General features: G+C 42.1%; 1 long non-coding RNA gene across 1 annotated transcript; it reads right to left on the bottom strand.

Moving 5' to 3' along the window:
* Positions 1 to 15,039: 15,039 nt before the first annotated feature.
* Positions 15,040 to 15,671, bottom strand: LOC127115409 (uncharacterized). The gene is made up of 3 exons (XR_007800717.1): positions 15,451 to 15,671; positions 15,187 to 15,292; positions 15,040 to 15,079 (listed from the first exon to the last, which is right to left on the bottom strand). It is a non-coding gene; the product is annotated as an uncharacterized LOC127115409 (long non-coding RNA).
* Positions 15,672 to 16,713: the final 1,042 nt, after the last annotated feature.

Here is a 16,713-nt window from a genome sequence, read left to right as displayed (position 1 = left end):
TATCCTCCTGACACAGTCAAAACAAAGGTCCATTCAGACGGGCATCTTTATCTAGTACATTCAAGATTTAACTATATCCCTCAGATATTGCCTAGCATACGGTATATTCCGAGGTGCAGTCTAGCGCACGACTACTTTCTTCTTCAGATACATCTTTCAGATATACTCCGTGTCAACATTCATTCTGACATCTTCCTAACGGTGGCATCTATAAGTACATCTCAGACATTCATTGCAAATAATTGCAAATACAACATATACAAATACTAGCAGATATAGCCTAGCGTACGGCTCATTCTGATTCAGCTCAACATATGGCTCCAACAACTCAGATACGATCTAGCGTACGATCCATTCTGACCTTCAACCACTCAAATACAGTCTAATGTACGACCAAGTTAGACCTTCAAGTCCTCAGATTCTGCTCAGATACGGTCTAATGTACGACCAAGTTAGACCTTCATCTCCTCAGATGCTACCTAGTGTACGGTACATTTCTGAAGTGTAGTCTAGCATACGACTACCCCTTTCATTGTCAGATTCAGCCTAATGGACGGCTCATTCTGCTCAGATACGGTCTAATGTACGACCCAGTTAGACCTTCATCTCCTCAGATGCTACCTAGCGTACGGTACCTTCTGAAGTGTAGTCTGGCGTATGACTACCCCTTTATTATCAGATGCAGCCTAACGGACGGCTCATTCTGCTCAAATACGGTCTAATGTACGACCCAGTTAAACCCTTCAAGTCCTCAAATGCTGCCTAGCGTACGGTACATTTCTGAAGTGTAGTCTAGCGTATGACTACCCCCTTCATCATCAGGTACAGCCTAACGGACGGCTCAGTCTACAACTCAGATACGATCTAGCATACGATCCATTCTGATCCTTCACCCCCAATAACGATACAGCCTAACGGACGGCTCGTTCCGCAACTCAGATACGATCTAGCGTACGATCCATTCTGATCCTTTATCCCCAGCAGTGTATGACTCATTCGGATTCTTATCTCATTTTGATTCGGCACAACGTATTACTCCTCTAACAATACGGTCTAGCGTACGACCCATTCGGATCTTCATTCCTCAGATACTACCTAGCGTACGGTACATCCCGAGGTGTAGTCTAGCGTACGACTACTTTTCGTCAGATACAGCCTAACAGGCGGCCCATTCTGCAACTCAGATACGATCTAGCGTATGATCCATTCTGATCTGTTATCCCCAGCAGCGTATGACCCATTCTAACTCCCCAGTGAAGTCGACGGCCTAATGAATGACTCACTATACGGTCTGGCATATGACCCAGTGACACCCATGACTTCAGATATATTCTAACGTACGACGCACTCTGAGGCTCTCATCATCAAACTTCCTAGATGGCATCTTTAAGCCCATCTCCATCAAGACTAACTAATTGACAAGTGCAAATTTTTGGGGCGTTCTAAGTGTTCAATAATCTTCCACCTCCAGACCACGAATGGCGTACATACCATTCTGACTCTCTCGGTTCAAGAATATTGAACAGGGGCAGCTGTCATACCCCAAAATTTGCCCATTAATATTTCAAGACATTTTTTCAGGGCACTCCGCTTCATTTTTATGACACTGATCTTAAAGGAACGAAGGCACAGCTCACGAATGACCCAAACTGGCCTGTTCGCTACACGCTCGCCTAGTGATAACATGAAATTATATCATATTTTAGGACTTAATTCAATTAAATTTTGTCATTATTTATTTCAGTTCACTTTATGTTGTTAGATATTACGCGGTATTTTCTTCCTATTTGTCTCAAGTGGCTTATTTGGAAGCACAAGTAAAAATGGAGGAAAAGAGGTGCAAAAAGGAGAGAAAACGAACCAAATAGCAAAGCCCAGCCCAAAGTACAAGAACACAGGTGTTGCACCTGTGACGAGCGTCACAGAGGCTGTGACGAGCGTCACGCCTTGCATACCCCTGTGACGGACGTCACACATGGTGTGACGAACGTCACACCATTCCCCTACATGTTTGGCGCAAGGAACGCCTCAGAGACGTTGAGCGTTGAGGGAGTGTTGAGCCCTATATCCACGCCATGCTTTTATGCACGTTGAAGACCTTTTTGGCAGCGGAAGCGGTTACTGAAGCATATATAACTAGCTACTTGCAAAACCAAAAGGCAAAAAGAAAAAAAAAAGCTTTTCCACATTTTTTCCTCTGCCGTTTTTCGCTTTTGCATATTTTCTTTTCCAGCAGCTTAGGCATTGTTTTTCCTACGAGTTCTACACTATTTCCCTTGCAATTTCCTATTTCCTTTTTAGCATTTAGTTAATTCTTTTCGCACAATAGTTTCTACAACGGAAACTATTGTGTACCTTTTTACCGGATCTAACCTTACGTTAGGATCTAGTTTATTTCCTTCGTTTTAATTTGTTGTTTAGTTGAAGAATCCAAGAACCAATCCTACCGGCTTGTGGTGGAGTGTTCAGGACTACTGTTTAAATTATTCCGAGTAACCCTAAAGGAAACCCTAAAGGAAAAGCCGGCGGCACCGCTCAATTCGATCCGATCGGCCAATTCAAGGTTGCAATTCAATTGCAAACAGGTTTGCGTTACTATCGCCGCTTTATGTTCCGAATTCACATGTGATACCATAATTGAATTCATAAATATATTTGAGGTTTTACATGTGGACTTAAGTATGCCTGGATACCTTGAATTGTTGTAATGGATGCCGCTGTTTTTCGCTCTGTTTTGATCTTTGCCCATCTGACCTGTTTTATTATAACCATGCTTTGTTTACCTGATACTATTACTGCTTTGGTGCAACTCTTGATTGCACCCCATTTGGTATTCTGACCTGTTTGCGGAATTTTGTAAGGGCTCACATACTCCCGAAGAAGGTGGCTTGCTAGGTATTCCACTTTATTTGAGGGATACCCTTATGGAGATGGATTCCGAACTAATTAATTTTAATGGGGAGATTCATCCTAATTGCCTAATTAATTTTAATGTGGAAATTCATCTTAAATACTTAATTGTAAAACATGGCCTTTGAATATGTGACCTTGGACCTCTCTTTGTTGCCTTACGGTATTACGGTCATGTCCCGCGAACGTGGGGATACACTTAGCAGAGACCCTTCGATTAAATCATCATAACATAAATCATAGTCCCTCGGATGTTGCCCTCGAATGATTTTGCCCCTCGATGACCCTTCGGTGTAGCCTACGGTTAAATGATGATCGTCCCTCTGAATGCTAAGGTATCCTTACAAATGTTGCCTTCAATGACCAAGCGATGACCCTACGATGTCCCTTTATATCCAAAGGATAAAATTACTTACTTCTCAATAGTAAGGACAGTTTTACCCTCCTCAGGATAGGAAATGCCCACAAAGACTTCGGATAGGTATAACTCTTAATTGCTGACTCACAACCTAAAACATTTTTCACACGTCACACTTGGTATACATTCACACTAGAATCATTACCAAGTTATACCTTTTCTAAACCGCTTTCAAAATCAAACGAGATAAACACTTTGTATACATTCATACGAGAATCATTACAAAGTTAAACTCTCTTTCAAACATTTTTTAAGCAATTCACCAACACTTTTCAGACAAAAATATAAGTGATCCAGCAATTAAGAGCCCATGGATAACCATGGATACAAAGGGTGCTAACACCTTCCCTTTGTATAATGTACCTCCCGAACCTAAGAATCTAAATTAAGGTTTTTCCTGTTCTTTTCCACCTTTCCTTATTGGATAAAAGAAAAGTCGGTGGCGACTCTTGCTATCTGCGACATTGCGATAAAAAGCAAAATACCCCAAGTCAGTTCACCGTATGACAGCTGCATATGTGCCTCAGGAGATCTCAGTAAACCAGCTAGAAGGGATCATTGCAAATGTTCATGCAAGCAACGGGCTGGGCTTTACTGATTCTGACTTAACACCAGCTGGACGCAATCATAACAAGGCTTTGCATATCTCAATGGAATGCAAAGACACCGTGTTATCTCATGTTCTGGTGGATACAGGTTCCTCTCTCAATGTGCTACACAAGAGAGCCCTGTCAAGGTTAGAAGTAGAAGGTTTGATCTTGAAACCTTCCGATCTCATGGTGAGAGCCTTCGATGGTTCTAAGAGGTCGGTGTTTGGAGAGGTAGAATTGCCAATTCAGATTGGATCACAAACCTTCAACACCGTATTCTATGTGATGGATATCAGTCCCTCGTACAGTTGCCTTCTAGGTCGTCCTTGGATCCACAATGCTGGGGCAGTCTCCTCAACACTGCATCAGAAGATCAAGTTCCCAGTCAATGGAAGAATTGTCACCGTCTGTGGTGAGGAGGACATCCTGGTCAGTAACCTGTCTACATTCAAGTATGTAGAGGTGGAAGGTGAAATTCAAGAGACTCTCTGTCAGGCCTTTGAGTCAGTTCAGATCAAGGATGCAGCTCCGGTGGAAGGGGTTAAAGCAGGAGCCCCTATCTCATCTTTCAAGCAGGCGTAGGCCTTGGTGGATTCAGGTATTGCTCCCGGTTGGGGACGTCTGTTGGAGTTACCAATGAAAGACGACAAGTTCGGGATTGGGTATCAACCAGCGCTGACTTCTACAACTTCAGCACTTCAGACTCGTCAGGGGCCGATTACTTTCTCTAGTGCTGGCGTCATCCAATATGGCCAGATCTCTGCAATCAACGATGAAAATGGAGATAGTGATTGCGACATCGACAACTGGGTGCGTCCGAGGATCCCGGGTGAAGTCATCAACAATTGGTCTTCCGAGGAAATTGTTCAAGTCACTCTTCTAGAGGAGTAATTTTTATTTGTTTATTCATGCATGTCCAAGTCTTACGTTCCGCCCAGGGCGTAATGACTCATTGTAGGGCTCATCTATGTGAATACCTGCATTGTTTATCATAAATGAAGGACGTCTTTTGCATTCAAATGTTTTGTTCACTGTCTTTCCATTTTTGTAGTTTTCAAAATTTCAAAAGAATAAAAATATTTGGCAATGTTTTGTTTAGTTTTCACTCACTGTTCACACTCATAAGCACATACCATCACTCATGCAGATGCACATCACCGGATCATATTGATAACAGTTCTGCTATGGCTCGATTCGACTTCGAAAATCCAATCTTCCAAGCTGAAGAAGAGGGTGATGAAGGCTGCGAACTCCCTGAAGAACTTGCCAGGCTGTTAAAACAGGAGGAAAGGGTCATTCAACCGCATCAAGAGTCTACTGAAGTGATTAATCTCGGCACCGAGGACGCCAAGAGAGAAATCAAGATAGGGGCTGCTTTGGAAGATGATGTGAAGAAGGGGTTGATTGAACTGTTGCAAGAGTATGTTGACGTCTTCGCTTGGTCTTATCAGGATATGCCAGGGCTTGACACAGACATTGTGGTACACCGTTTGCCTCTCAAAGAAGGTTGTCCTCCGGTCAAGCAGAAGCTCAGAAGAACAAGACCAGAGATGGCTGTCAAGATAAAAGAAGAAGTGCAGAAACAGTTGGATGCAGGGTTCCTAGCGGTTACCAATTATCCGCCATGGGTTGCAAATATTGTTCCAGTACCTAAGAAGGATGGAAAGGTACGGATGTGTGTCGACTACCGGGATTTGAACAGAGCTAGCCCTAAAGATGATTTCCCATTACCTCACATCGACGTTTTGGTGGATAACACAGCTCAGTTCTCGGTATTCTCCTTCATGGATGGTTTTTCTGGCTATAACCAAATCAAGATGGCACCAGAAGACATGGAGAAGACAACTTTCATAACCCCATGGGGCACCTTCTGCTACAAGGTGATGCCGTTTGGTCTGAAAAACGCTGGGGCCACATATCAACGAGCTATGGTGACTCTATTCCATGATATGATTCATCATGAAATCGAGGTTTATGTGGACGATATGATTGCCAAATCTCAGACAGAAGAAGAACATCTGGTAAATCTGCAGAAGCTGTTTGAGCGGTTAAGGAAATTCAAGCTGAGGCTTAATCCGAACAAGTGCACTTTCGGGGTGAGATCTGGGAAGCTACTGGGTTTTATTGTTAGTGGAAAAGGGATTGAGGTGGATCCTGACAAGGTAAAAGCAATACAAGAAATGCCTGAGCCAAGAACAGAGAAGCAAGTCCGTGGTTTCTTAGGAAGGTTGAACTACATTGCAAGGTTCATCTCTCACCTAACGGCCACGTGTGAGCCAATTTTCAAATTGTTGAGGAAAGATTAGGCTATCAGGTGGAATGACGATTGTCAAAGGGCTTTTGAAAAGATAAAAGAGTATTTGCAGAATCCCCCTATCCTCATGCCTCCAGTCCCAGGGAGACCGCTGATTATGTACTTGACAGTACTCGACAATTCCATGGGTTGTGTTCTCGGTCAACACGACGAGACAGGTAGGAAAGAACATGCCATCTACTACTTGAGTAAGAAGTTCACAGATTGCGAGTCGAGATACTCAATGCTTGAGAAGACATGTTGTGCACTTGCATGGGCTGCTAAGCGATTGAGACAATACATGCTGACTCACACAACCTTACTGATCTCCAAGATGGATCCAGTCAAGTATATATTCGAGAAGCCAGCTCTCACCGGAAGGGTGGCTCATTGGCAAATGGTACTGATAGAGTATGATATCCAATATACATCCCAGAAAGCCATCAAGGGGAGTATTCTGTCAGATTATCTTGCTCAACAACCGATTGAAGACTATGAGCCGATGAAGTTTAATTTTCCAGATGAAGACATCATGTTCCTCAAGATGAAAGACTGCGAAGAGCCAGTTGTTGGGGAGGGACCTGATCCAGATGAAAAGTGGACTTTGTTATTTGATGGGGCCGTCAACGCCAAAGGAAGTGGAATTGGCGCTGTCATTACTACTCCGAAAGGTGCCCACATGCCTTTCACCGCTCGCCTGACTTTCGAGTGCACCAATAATGAAGCTGAGTACGAGGCCTGTATCTTGGGTATTGAGCAAGCCATTGATTTGAGAATCAAGACTCTGGACATCTTCGGAGATTCAGCTCTAGTGATCAATCAAGTGAATGGTGATTGGAATACTCTCCAGCCCACTCTGGTCCCCTACAGAGATTACACGAGAAGACTGTTGACTTTCTTCACAACAGTAAAGCTGTATCATATACCTCGTGATGAGAACCAGATGGCAGATGCTCTTGCTACTCTATCCTCCATGATCAAGGTGGTTCGGTGGAACCATGCTCCTAGGATTGATGTTATGTGCCTCGACAGGGCCGCGTATGTGTTTGCTGCTGAACTGGTAGTCGATGACAAGCCCTGGTATCACGACATCAAATGCTTTCTGAAGAATCAAGAGTACCCTGCAGGGGCATCCAACAATGACAGAAAGACTTTGAGAAGATTGGCAGGCAGTTTCTTCTTGAACAAAGACGATGTGCTGTATAAGAGGAACTTCGACATGGTTTTGCTCAGATGCGTGGACAGACACGAAGCGGACATGTTAATGCAGGAAGTTCATGAATGTTCCTTCGGTACTCATGCCGGTGGACATGCAATGGCTAAGAAATTGTTGAGAGCGGGTTATTACTGGATGACCATGGAATCAGATTGTTTCAAGTATGCTCGGAAGTGCCATAAATGCCAGATTTATGCTGATAAGGTGCATGTACCGCCGAATCCTCTGAATGTGATGTCTTCTCCGTGGCCGTTTGCAATGTGGGGCATTGACATGATTGGAAAGATTGAGCCGACTGCTTCCAATGGGCATCGCTTCATCCTCGTTGCCATCGACTATTTCACCAAATGGGTCGAAGCAGCATCGTTCGCGAATGTCACCAGACATGTGGTTGCCCGATTCATCAAGAAGGAAATCATTTGTCGCTATGGGATTCCCGAGAGAATCATTACTGATAATGGTTCCAATCTCAATAACAAAATGATGAAGGAGTTGTGCCAGAACTTCAACATTCAGCATCACAATTCTTCCCCTTATCGTCCTAAGATGAATGGTGCTGTTGAGGCAGCCAATAAGAACATAAAGAAGATTGTGCAGAAGATGGTCGTTACGTACAGAGATTGGCACGAGATGTTACCCTTCGCCTTGCACGGGTACCACACTTCAGTACGTACGTCGACCGGGGCAACCCCTTACTCCCTTGTGTATGGTATGGAAGTGGTCCTGCCTGTCGAAGTGGAGATTCCTTCCCTAAGAGTCCTGTTGGATGTCAAGTTAGATGAAGCTGAATGGATTCGGACAAGGTTCAATGAGTTGAGTCTTATCGAAGAGAAGCGAATGGCAGCCATTTGTCATGGGCAGTTGTATCAGAGTCGGATGAAGAGAGCCTTTGATCAGAAAGTGCGTCCTCGATGTTTCCAAGTCGGAGATTTGGTGTTGAAAAGGATCCTTCCTCCTCAGACGGATCACAGGGGCAAATGGACTCCTAACTATGAGGGACCTTATATTGTCACCAAGGTTTTTGATGGAGGGGCCTTAATGCTCGCAACGATGGATGGCGAAGACTTCACTTCCCCGGTAAACTCAGACGCAGTTAAAAAATACTTCGCATAAAATAGACCCGCTGGACGGTAAAAAGAACAGTCCAGGCAAAAATGGGCATCCCGACGAACCAAGAAAATGAAAAGGTTCGGGCAAAAATTAGGGATTTAAAAATGAAAAGATCGTACACCCGGTAAGTTGAAAACCTTAAGAGGCAACTTAGGCAAAAATGGGTATCCCGGTGGATTGAAAACCCGAAAAGGGCGATCCAGGCAAAAGTTAGGGATTAAGCGAATGACTGCGTTCTGAGTAGTTCTGAATCTCATCTCATGTCGATGACTGGAAACTTTCAAAAGGAAGAAAACAATCTAATCACCTTTTCAGAAGGCTGATCATCTGGAGGATCTTGAAGACGAGCAAGTCATAGCAGAATTGGAACCCAATAGAAATCCATTTCACATTGCCATTAAATTAATTTCTGTTTTTATCTTTTGTGCGATTACCTCTTTCCAGGAATTGCTTCCTGATGTAAATGCCTATTCAGAGGCCATTCAATCAATAAAATCATGTTATTCAGTACATCTCTGTGTTCATTTTCATTTTACTGTTTTGTTTGCAAAAATGGCGTCCGAATTTTTGATAAACATTGCATCATGACACATAAGGGCTTTACAGGTACATGCTCAATAAACGTTTAAAATTGCTGTAAATTTTAAGTGCTTTGGATCGTCTATTCAGAACAGATACCCTCGGGGCATTTCCTTAAAATCCCCTGCAGATGGTCGTGAATATCTTCCCCAGTGAAGTCGCCAACAGACGAATCCGGTGTCTTATCCCTGCAGAGCTGATCAGAGTGTTGGATTCTTCAATCCCCAGCAGTTTCTCACTACTGTACTCCCCAAGCGGTTGTTTCAGACTATACACTCCCTAGTAGAGTTAACAGTGCCAGACTGTATATCCCCAACAGAGTTGACAGTGCCAGACTGTATCTTCCCAGCAGAAGCAGCTGCTCCTCAGAGTTCGATGCCAGATCGAGGATTTCAATCCCAGATCGATGATCTCTTTCCTGGAAGCATAACCTCGGTACCGTATCGGTGTTTGCTCCCCCCTGCTGAGTCATCTCTCGTAGATTATGGTTGCCAGAACCACTATCGCTTCCCCCAACAACAGGTTGGCAGCGCCGTTCTCTCCCTAGTCAGAGTCTCGGTATCTCGCCATTGCCAAAACACCGCGCGGCCGGTCATTTCCCCACATAGTTCATTATGCTGTGCATCTCCAACAGTAGTGCCAGGGTCCGGAAGATTATAATCATTTCCCCAACGGGATTCCTTGCTTCAGCTTGGCATTTTCCCCAGCATTTCGCATCCCTGCATGTAGAATCATATTGCATTGCATCCTCCCAAATCGCGTAGCATTTCCATTCTCATGGAGCATTACGCCATTGAAAAATTCAAACATACGCATGTAAGCATAAAATATTCCCGGCATCCCAAGTGACAAGCCAGAAGTTTGTTTCCAGTGCTCAGACTGAAGGTTGTTCATGACTTATTATCCCCAGCAGGGATCGTTGGCCCACGTGCCGCCTCAATTATCATTTTCCCTATTTCTGCCGATGCTGACAGGCATGAAGTTTTCCGGTATCCAGACCGAAGTGGCGTTCAGGCCAGTTTTTTCCGGTATTCAGACCGAAGTGGCATTCAGGCCAATTTTCCGGTATCCAGACCGAAGTGGCATTCAGGCCAGTTTCCGATTTTCAGATCGAAGAAGTTTCCGACATTCAGGTCGATGCAACTTGTGGCATTCAGGCCAGTTTCCGGTATCCAGACCGAAGTGGCATTCAAGCCAGTTTCCGATTTTCAGATCGAAGAAGTTTCCGACATTCAGGTCGATGCAACTTGTGGCATTCAGGCCAGTTTCCGGTATCCAAACCGAAGTGGAATTCAAGCCAGTTTCCGATTTTCAGATCGAAGAAGTTTCCGACATTCAGGTCGATGCAACTTGTGGCATTCAGGCCAGTTTCCGGTATTCATACCGAAGTGGCATTCAGGTCAGTTTTCGATATTCAGATCGGAGAAGTTTCCGACATTCAGGTCGATGCAACTTATGGCATTCAGGCCAGTTTCCGGTATCCAGACCGAAGTGGCATTCAGGCCAGTTTCCGATTTTCAAATCGAAGAAGTTTCCGACATTCAGGTCGATGCAACTTGTGGCATTCAGGCCAGTTCCCGGTATCCAGACCGAAGTGGCATTCAGGCCAGTTTTTCGATTTCCAGACCGAAGTGGTGTTCAGACCAGATTTTCGGTGATCAGACCAACATTGATACTCTCATTTTCCGATGCTTAGTGTTCAGACTAATGTGCGGCATTCAGGCCATGGGTATTCCTGTGTTACCATTTATTTTGGTATCCAGGTCAACTTTCTGTTTCGGTACTCAGGCCGATTTTCACCGTACCAGACGGATTCTTCTTTTGAGATTGCTTCTTTGCCGATTCTGACAGGCATTGTTAATTATTTCATAGGGATTCAGGATCAAAATCCGGGTCTTCTTAGTATTTAACCATCTCCCACTATGATAATATGAAGAACGTCCTGTTTCATATTCTCTAGTTGAAGACGCTTAAATAGGGGCAGCTGTCACACCCCGATTTTGACCCTGATATTCATATCATTATTTCATTCATTTTTTACTCCTCATGATTTTGTTCCTCTACTATGGTACTCCTTTTTCATGAGCATCAAGTGGTCTCCTTTTCTGTTATGGGTGCACCTTGTTGTGTTGTGCGCATTCAAGGCGAGGTTCTACCGTCAACATATTTGGATACATAGGCGCATTCCGCGTCGGTGGTAATCAAGGAATTCAAGGATTATTGTGTTTGGATTAGAGTATGTGGTCAAAAATATTAGTCTTGAAAAGCTTTGATCAACATTATTTGATTCAACGAGATTCCAGTGGTTTACCATGTTTTAAGGGAGAGTTATTATCATGTTTTAAGGGAGAGTTATTATCATGTGAGTTTTTCAAGAGGGACCAAGCCTGGTTATCGTCGGAATCAAGCTAGTGGCCGAAGGCCATCTTTTATTTGCATGGATTTTAATAGATAATTCAAGAGAAACACAAAAAACAATCATGTTCTATAAATTGGTTTTGATATTGGGATTTAAATCTTAAGGGGGGCATTTGGTCGAAGCTACTGATCCTCATGTGCAAACTTTATGCTTGGATCCTAAGGAAACAAATGTGCATCAAAGGCTGGAATTCAATATATAAACTTGATTAAGATAGCATCATGTATCATGATCATCATGTTGGGCATATTTGTATTATTTCTATTGCAGTCCAAAACAAAAGTTGCAACGGTCATAAGGTTCAGCCTTTTAATGTCTGGTTTGTTGGTATTGCAATATTTTATGAAACATCAGGACCTGTCTGCCGCATACAATAAGGATGCCACCTTTTCAGTTCAAGTTTTTTATGCCACCCTGACATTTACTACTGTTACAGTTGTATTGGTTTTGCCTTGGATTATGCCTATGAAAACTCGTGAAATGTGCTCAAAATGGAACCTCTACATGTCTGCTTCTGTTCCTGCGGAAGTCCATAATATGACACCAATATTTGTTTTAAAAGATTCTTTGCATGTTATGGGCTGTGTGTACATAACATCATGGTGTCTTCTGCAATTGTTGCTTCAACGACCAATTAACGCAATGCCTTTGTTGTTGCTCAATGTTCAAATCTTGGCTTACATGCTTGCCTTTTCTTCTTGTGGGTCACATCATAAGCAGTGGGTTGAGCTTTTATAGGAATTTCAAGTCACTCAACCTTTATAGGAATTTCAAGTCACTCAACCTTCCTATCAGGTGTTCTAATGTTCATCATTACATATGCATGCCCAATGTTATTCTTTTTTTCTTTGGTCGTGCAACACGCTAGAATTGGACTTTTTGTGATTCAGACCAAACTGTGAAGCATCAGCAGAGCTCACTCCAAATGCAGTTTCAGAGGCATGCGTTTGCAAGTTATTTTGACCCTCAGAAATCGGCATTTGATATGAAGCATACAATGCCTTTGTTGTCTCATCCTCACTAAAGTCACAAGGATTCATCCCAGGCATCCAATTAAGCATGACACACAACCATTTCTCTGGAAGTTGCTATGGCTTTAAGCCAGTAGGTAGAAGCCGCCATTTCTGGCAACTGTCGCAAGCTACCCAATCTTCTGCAATAAGTTGAGGTGCTGCTACTGCTGTTGGAATCATCTCCAGAGCAACATTATTTACAGCCATTGGAAATAAACCCATATCCATTTTTATAATCTATATCCAAATTACACCAATGGTACTGTTACATGTGATAAAACAACAAAAAAGATCAAAACAATGTCCTCACTGATCGCAACTACAACTTCGAATCTCCCTCTTCTAATTCTTCAGGCACAATGAATTTTCTGATACGTTCTACAACGAGCGTGTACTCAGAACGCACTCCGATTCCAGAACCTCGCGTCGATGTTCATCACCGGTCAGCATCCGCTGGATCTTCTTACGAGGCTCATAAATCTGATGTTCCTTATTTGCGATACGATTGTGATGTTGAATTGAATTCGAATCATCGTGATTTGCCGGCGATTGTTGATAAGCACATTGATGTTTCTGAAGAAGAAGGATGGATCACCATTCCGTGCAGGGAACTTCCTGAAAACTGGAATCATGAGCCAGATATACAATCATTGCGCTCTCTTGACCGTTCCTTTCTTTTCCCGGGTGAACAAGTTCATATCTTGGCATGCTTGTCTGCATGTAAGCAGGATACACAGATTACCACTCCATTTGAAGTTGCTGCAATGACAAGTAAGAACAGTCCAAACTACTGAAGACATCACAGCAGGAGCAAATCAAAGCAGTCATGTTGTTCATCATGGTTCACCCTGCATCCAACACCAAGTTCAGGCTATTACAGCAAACCTACAAAATAGCAATAATCAGCAGCAGGGAAGTGTTTGACATGAGTGCAGTTCATCATCATGGATAGCATCTTGCATCAGACCTAACCACATCAACCACAAATCATACAAACAATAACAACACATGAGGTATTATGAACCTGCAGCGAGACCTCATGCCACACCAAACCATAACAACCCTGCACAAACACCATCCTGCAGTAACACTGCATACCAAGGCAAGGGAATAACCAACTTTCCGTCAACACAACATGTTGCATCACCAAGACAACCATGCCAATGAATGTGCACTTGCACCATAGCAGGACATAACAACCGTCAACATCCATCAAGCGACATTCCATGCCCAAGTGAAACAATTGGAGTAGACCTGCAGCAACAGACCAACACAACCAAACTCAGTCATGACACATGAACCTAACACACAAACCAGTTAACACCATGGCCAAAACCTGCAAACAGCAACATAACAGGTGACTGACATAAACCTAAACATGGCCACATCAATTTGAATGGTTAACAAGGCTGCAAACCCAATTGCATACCTGAGTGCAAAACAACCTTTGCAAGTATTCTGCACCAATCTGCACCAAGTCACAACAGTTAGACATACCTCAAGGCCTGCAACAAGTCAATTGAAAGCCACCAGCACATTGGGTTTGTAGGACTAGATATCATGTTGCAATGAGCCTAACACAAGAAAAAAAAACAGGCTTATATACTTACCACCTGTTGAGCTAAACAAGGGTCCAACATAGCATGCCAGGCCAATAAAAGAAGCACCACAGTCATTTGAGCCTACAACTTTGCAACCAATCCAAACCTGCTGTAATGCATAACCACAGTGGTCATCAATATTCACTGCAATACAAGCTCAAGCAAGTCCAAAATGCCTGCTGCTACATCAAAACACAAGTTGTCACTACAATATGAAACCAACACCACACAACACCTAAAATGACAAACTTGGCATGGTACATCAACTGACAGTCAAAAACTCACCATGTAAATGGTCATGGCAGAAGAAGCTGGTCGAGATTAGACATGGCAACATAACCCATACCCGTGGGTACCAACCCGAACCTGCCCCGAAGTTGACGGGGAAAACCCGCTTTGACTGGGTTTGGGTTCGGGTTTGGGTTTTCCCCGATTTTAAAATATGGGGATGGGTCGGGTAATGGGGACACTAGTACCCACCCCGAACCCGTCCCCGAACCCGCCCCGTTTATTTCATTATGTACATTATTATTTATTTTTGAATATTTAGAGTATTAAATATGTGGTCAATGTTTTGATATTTTAATTTTAATTTATTATTTAAAATATTTGAAATATATGTATGGAATTTTTTTAGATTGTTTTATTTTATTATTTGTAATGTAATTTTATTTTGGAAAAAAAATATTTCTATTTAAAAAATTGATTTCACTACATGAATGGTGGCGGGGCGGGGATACCCGAACCCAACCCGAACCTGTTTGGGACGGGTCTGGGTTTTGATTCTCCATCCCCGTTTGGGTTTGGGGCGGGGAATGGGAATTGTTTGGGGGTTTGGGTTTGGGTTTGGGGGAGGTAAAAACCGTCCCCGACCCGCCCCGTTGCCATGCCTAGTCGAGATTAGCAAGGTTGCATATCATTCACATCACCCTGTAGTAAAAAAGGTTAATTAGCCAACAGTAAAATTCAAAACATCAGAAAATTCCCAAAATTGGCATCAGGACAAAGACGAAGACGAAAGTACGTAGATTGGTTACCTTTTCCGAATCAAGCATCAAAAAGGCCAATCCCAACTGAGCGCATCAAAAGTAGTTTGCAGAAGATATTCTTTGGAATTCCAGACAACAACCCTAAACCCTAAAGCTGTGAAGATAAAAGGAGAAAGAATGAATCAATGAAAAAAGAGGACTTGGAGGCGAAAATAGAGACTAAAAAACCCTAATCCAAAAAGAGGCAAGCAACAGAAAGAGGTGGAGGCGAAAATCTGAAAGAGAGAAAAACCTAAAACCCCAAAATCGTACCTGGAGGCCAGTTTTCTTCGCATCCATCACCACCACCGCAGCGACGCCCTGTAAGAACCTTTCTTTCCTACTCTTTTTCTTTCTCTTCATGCTTGTTGTTTGATTTGTTTTTGTGAGAGCTGAGAGTGTTTGAAAGGGGTTTCGTTGAGAGCAAGAGTGAGATTGAGTGAAATGTGAAGTCTGGGGTGCGTGAGGTTGCCATTGTTGGGGAAGTTTTGAGCTCGTAACCATCCAAAATCATTCGAACCAAAGACCGAAGTTGCCTTTGTTATTCTCTTCCCCGATTCAAAAATACATCTGTTGACCTTTTTGTACTAAAAACTTTAAAAATTAAGTCAATATTAAAACTTAACATGCATTCCCCAATCACAAAAAAGAATTACATTTTTTTACATCCATACAAACTTCTAAGTTTTCACTTCGTTATATTTTTTCTTTCACTACACTCCATCATCATCAGCGTAGTCTCTTTCAAACGTAGTCAAGATGTCCTGCACAATGTTATTGTCGTGTAGTTAATATTGTTTGTTGTTGTCAACTTTAACTTGTTTGTCGTAGTTCAATCGATTTTATATTTAATTAAGTATATGTATTCTTTATTTTTGGTATTTAATCTATTTAATTTAGGTATTCTTAGTTATTTGAACTTTATTTAGTTATTACATTCTATTATTTTAATTTTGGTTTGAATTAGCTTAACTTATTTTATTTTATTTTTTAATTTGTTCAAATTTCTTTAATGAAGATGAAAAATTGTGCAACTATGTTGATTTATTATATATGCTATTGATATTGTCGTATTAAGTTTGTAATTGATTTTTGAAATATTTCTTTTATTAACCTGAACATAGCTTATGTGTGACATATCTATGGATAGCCGGTTTATTTAATAAACAGTTCAACCGTATGTTTAACCAATTGAATTCATTGAACCTTAAACCAGAAATTTCACCATTCGATTTTTAAAACATTGATGAACCTATAAAAGTTGGCATTTAATAGGATATGTCACATAAAATTTGTATATTCATATGTATGAAACTATTTTATTTGATAACAAATTATTTGATCCCATGATAATGTACATAATTTATTTCAAAATAATATTTATTATTTATTCTAGAAGTTAGTCTGACATTCTTATCCATTTAATATTAAACACAATAACGTTGAAATAAAAGTGAAGATTTCTCATTTGAATTATATTGCCATGTAGTTATTTCCAAAATGGCACAACAAGAACTAATGAGGAAATACAATTCA

Source organism: Lathyrus oleraceus, chromosome 1 (genome assembly GCF_024323335.1).
Source record: "Lathyrus oleraceus cultivar Zhongwan6 chromosome 1, CAAS_Psat_ZW6_1.0, whole genome shotgun sequence".
Taxonomy (NCBI): Eukaryota; Viridiplantae; Streptophyta; class Magnoliopsida; order Fabales; family Fabaceae; genus Lathyrus; species Lathyrus oleraceus.
The sequence above is the reverse complement of the archived record's forward strand: the minus strand, read 5'-3'. Positions and strand labels throughout refer to the sequence as shown.